This window comes from Octodon degus, unplaced genomic scaffold, assembly GCF_000260255.1.
Source record: "Octodon degus isolate 3935 unplaced genomic scaffold, OctDeg1.0 scaffold00049, whole genome shotgun sequence".
Lineage (NCBI taxonomy): Eukaryota > Metazoa > Chordata > Mammalia > Rodentia > Octodontidae > Octodon > Octodon degus.
The window spans coordinates 12023156-12027595 of record NW_004524625.1 but is presented as its reverse complement, the minus strand read 5'-3'; the positions used below and the strand labels follow the sequence as shown (position 1 = coordinate 12027595).

At 38.9% G+C, this 4440-nt stretch overlaps 1 pseudogene; it reads right to left on the bottom strand.

Annotated features, from left to right (window-relative positions):
• Positions 1-1906: 1906 nt before the first annotated feature.
• LOC101579694 lies at positions 1907-4003 on the bottom strand (annotated as a pseudogene).
• Between the last annotated feature and the right edge of the window lie 437 nt (positions 4004-4440).

Sequence of the window (4440 nt, the reverse complement as noted above, 5' to 3'; positions counted from 1 at the left end):
TTTAGCCTCCCAAGCACTGGGATTACAGGCATGTGCCACCATGCGCAGTCTCAATCACAGTCTCTGCACTCTCCGGGGGTGGGGACAACACAGCAGGCCTGGGGATCGAACCCCCAGCCTTTGCATCTGTCTAAGCAGGTGCTTTAATCTGCTTAGCTATTTGGCCGGCCCTCAAAGAACTAACTCTTTGATTCATTTATTCTTTTTATTGTTTCTTTCATCTCCAGTGCATTAATTTCTGCTCTAATCTTTATAATTTTCTGCCTTCTTTGGGCTTTGGCCTTAGCTTTCTCTTTTTCTAGGAGTTTGGGATACAGCATAAGGTCATTTATTTGGGCTTGTTTTGTTCTTCTAATCTGCAAATTTACCACTATAAATTTTCCTGTTAAGACAGCTTTCATTTCATCCCACAGGTTTTAGTAAGCTGTATTTGCAGTTTTGTTTGACTATAAATATTTTTTAATTTCTTCTTTAATTTCATCTCTGACCTACTGGTTGTTTAGGAGGCTGTTATTTAATTTCCATGTGTTTATGTTGTTGTTTTTTTGCTTTTTAGTTTCCTTGGTCAGTAATTTCTAGTTTTATTGCACTGTGATGAGATATTATGTATGGCATAATTGCAGTTCCTTTTCATTTACCTATGCATGCTTTGTGTGCTAGAATATGGTCTATTTTGGAAAATGTCCCATGTGCAACTGAGAAGAATATATTCTGTTGTTGTTCGGTGAAACACTCTGTAAAGGTCTACCAAGTCAATACATCATAAGTTTGGTTTAGTTCAGTTATTTCTTTGGGGATTTTTTGCCCCCCAAATTAGTTGATCTAGCTCTTAGTGACAGTGGTGTGTTAAAATTCCCCATTACTATTGTATTATTATTCAACTGTTTTTATATCTGTTAAAGTTTGTCTTATGTAGGAAGGTGCTCTTTACCTCTTTGGATGATTTTTGTTTTGAAGTTGATATTGTGAGCAACCAGGTTAGCTACCCCTGCTTTTTTCTTTTTTCTATGGCATAGAGAATTGTTTTCCGTCCTTTGACTTTTAAAGTGTGAATTTATTTTTGAGTTAAATGTGTTTCTTGTATGCAGCATATTGTTGGATTTTGTTTCTTAATCCACTATGCTACTCTGTTTCTTTTGATTGGTGAATTGGTACTAATTAGGTTGATAAGTATAACTGATATGTATTGTCTTATGTTTGCCATGTTATTTTCCTATTACAGGTTTTGTACTTTCCCCCTGTCTTTAATTACTTGCTCTGTTTGTTGGTTTCTTTCTGTTGTTCTGGAAGCTGTGGTCGCATCTGTCTTTCTAGAATATCTATAAGTAGTGTTTGTAGGGTTAGTTTGGTGGTCATGAAGTTCTTCAATTGTTCTTGTCATGGAAGTATCTTATTTTGCCATTGAATCTGATAAATAGTTTTGCAGGGTACTGAGTTGGAAATTATTTTCTTTCAGGACCTGAAATTCCTTACTCCAAGCTATTCCTGATTTGTTGGTGTTGAGAAATATGTCATGATTCTGATGGGCTTTCAACTGTAGATGATCTATTCCTTTTCTCTAGTAACTTTTAATATTCTATTCTTTTCATGAATTTCTGAGATCTTGATTATTATGTGTCTAGGTGTAGATTTAATGTGATTATGGCTATGTAGAGTTCTATATGTCTCTCTTTTTTCTTCCAAACACATTTTCAAAAGACTTATTTTAAAACATGCACACACACACACACACACACACACACACACACACACACACAGAGTGGGACGAATGCTGTTAACTGTCATGGCTGGAAGATTACCTTGATGGCTCACACTGATCAACTTCTCTGCTCTTCCACAATTCAGTCCTGCACAGCACAAGATGTGTCTCTTCCATGACGTCCCATCTGCAGCAGTGAATCTTTCATGACAGTAATTAAGTATCCAAACCTTCCACAAGTGCAGGGTGATTATTAAACTTTTGCAGTGACTGGTTTTCCTATTGGTGTTTTACAACCAAGCATTTCTTTTAATTTTCTCAGTGCAGCCTCATTTACACGGTATATGTTGTCATTATTTACCTTTTTCTTCTTCACCACACCAAGTCTAACTCAGGGGGCCAAGGAATTTTTCTGCACATCCAAAGACAAAACATTGTAACACTGAGAGGTACCTTGATCAAGAAGTTGATTTGTGGATTTTCTAACTCAGCCAAGTAGTGCTTCTCAGTGAGGTGGTCTTCTTCTTCATGCAAGAGGTATTTGAAAATTATCTGATAACATTCCACAAAAGGTTTAACAAATCCTACTAGAAATTCTAACACAGTATTTCCTTTCTCTGTAACAAGGATGTCCTTTGTGGTCACCTGAATGGTCTCACTTTTACAAAGCAGGCAACAGCCTTCTTCAAAGTCCCTTAGTGTGTTTCCCACAAGGAAGATGAACTCATCTGAAAAGATGCAGCATAGGAAGTGAAAGCAACTGTAGATATTCTCTTTCCTGAACTCAGGTGTCATCTGCAAGGCTGCAGCTACTAAGGATGGATGGACAAAGATGTTGAGCAGCTAGTTCCTGTAAATTGAGTATGTAATGAGAGTGATGTGCTGGAAAATAAGTCCATTGACCACTTCTGAGTCGTTGGAGTCCCCTTTCAGAATCACCTGGTCTTCAACAAGGTTGGAAAGGTTGGAATGCAGACTTGGATAACTTCTTCAGCAGGTTCATTATCCGGCCACCGGAGGAACCCGCCAAATGCCTGTGTCAATGCCTTCAGCCACAGAGTCTTCTCCACCATGGCATCGAAGTCCATGCATGGTTGGTTCTGAAGCAGAACAGTTACTGCCAGGGCCCATGGGCTCAGGACCAGATTTTAAATTTGCAGAAACTGCATTTTGTCGGCACCTTTGGTGACAAAGGCGTGCATTTCCTCCAAAGGCTTCTGCAGCATGTGTCTTGGAACCAAGTTATATGAGCTCTGACTCATCCTCCCAGCTGCTAGAAATCGAAGTGATACAGGGTATCCATGGATGCTTCCAAAGTTTTCAGAGCGAATCCTTCTGGCTTTCCACAATCCAGTTGTGGATTCTTTTGGCTTAGGAACTCCTAGAAGCTCATAGGCATAAAGAGTTTCTTTCAATACTTTATCATAACTGATGCTAATTGGGACAAGATAAATATCAAAAACTTCTCTTTTAATAAATGGTTCCATCACAATATTCAGGAGACCAAGTTTAGGAGATAATGTCTTGGCAGAGTGGCTCCTTGTCCCTTTGAGGAAAAATTCAACTGGAGCATAACCATTCCACAACATAGTCTTCACATATTCAGAAAACACGGCCCAGTAGAGTTATCTCCCCCAAAGGTGTGACACATGGAAAAGCACCTGACATCCTCAGTAGCTCCCCAACAATCTTCATCCCCAGGAGGTCCATCCCTGCTGCTTTGACAGGCACGGGCAGGTCATAGCTGTACAGAAGGAAGGACAGCATCAGGAAATCAATGTAGCTGTGATGGCTGGGCAGCAGGATGACAGGGTTCTCCTGGATAGCATGCTGCGGTTTCTGAATGCCTTCTTCATTCACACACACTTTTGAGAAAATTTGTTTAAGTATTTTTCTCAAGCTAAGGCTAAAAACTGAATGGCTCCCACTTGAAGTTTGTGACTCATTTCATCCAAGATTTCAGAAGCTTCCTCTCAGAGGACATCAACAGGTTGAGAGGACTCTTTGGAAAGCTGTTAAATGACATAATAAATCTCTTCAGAATTGAGAACGCTACATTTCATAACACTTGGTTTGCAAGGAATAATTCCCCTATAGACAAGAGTTGTGTAGCATTTCATTGCAAATTTCAGGTCACTGACATGCTTCCTCTCCTCTAAGTTATCTTCAAATTCATCCCATTTTTTGAGCTCTTTCATGTAGAGAAGTACCAGAGTGCCAGGACTGGTGGAGCTGGGGGAGAAGTGAGTTAGCGGTGGGTGGAGAGTCCATGGTGCAGTTGCCATTCCGGGCAGGTCTTGTTATCTCTCTATATGTCTCTCTTATCTGTATGTCAGTTTGTTTTTTATGTTTTGAAAATTTTATGCTAGTACTTCTGCAGATAGTCTTTTTATGTCATTTGTACTGTCTCCTGCTATTTCATCAACACCTATTATTCTTACATTATTTTTCTTTGTATCGTCTTGTCACTGCTGAATAGTAATTTCCTATTCCTTTTTAGTTTTACAAGATCTTTTTTTCACATTCACTAGCTGCAATACTGACTTCGAGGTCTGAAAGTCTATCTTCAGTCTCATTCTAGTGGTTTTGCCAGCTTTTGATGGCATTCATAATTTTCTGGATATCTGTTTGAATCTGTTTAATGCTTTTCTAATTTTTTCCTGTGTTGTTCATTCAGTGTTTTCATCATTTTTTTATTCTCTTGTTTTTCTCTATATATGTCTTCTTTAGTTGTGCTGAAC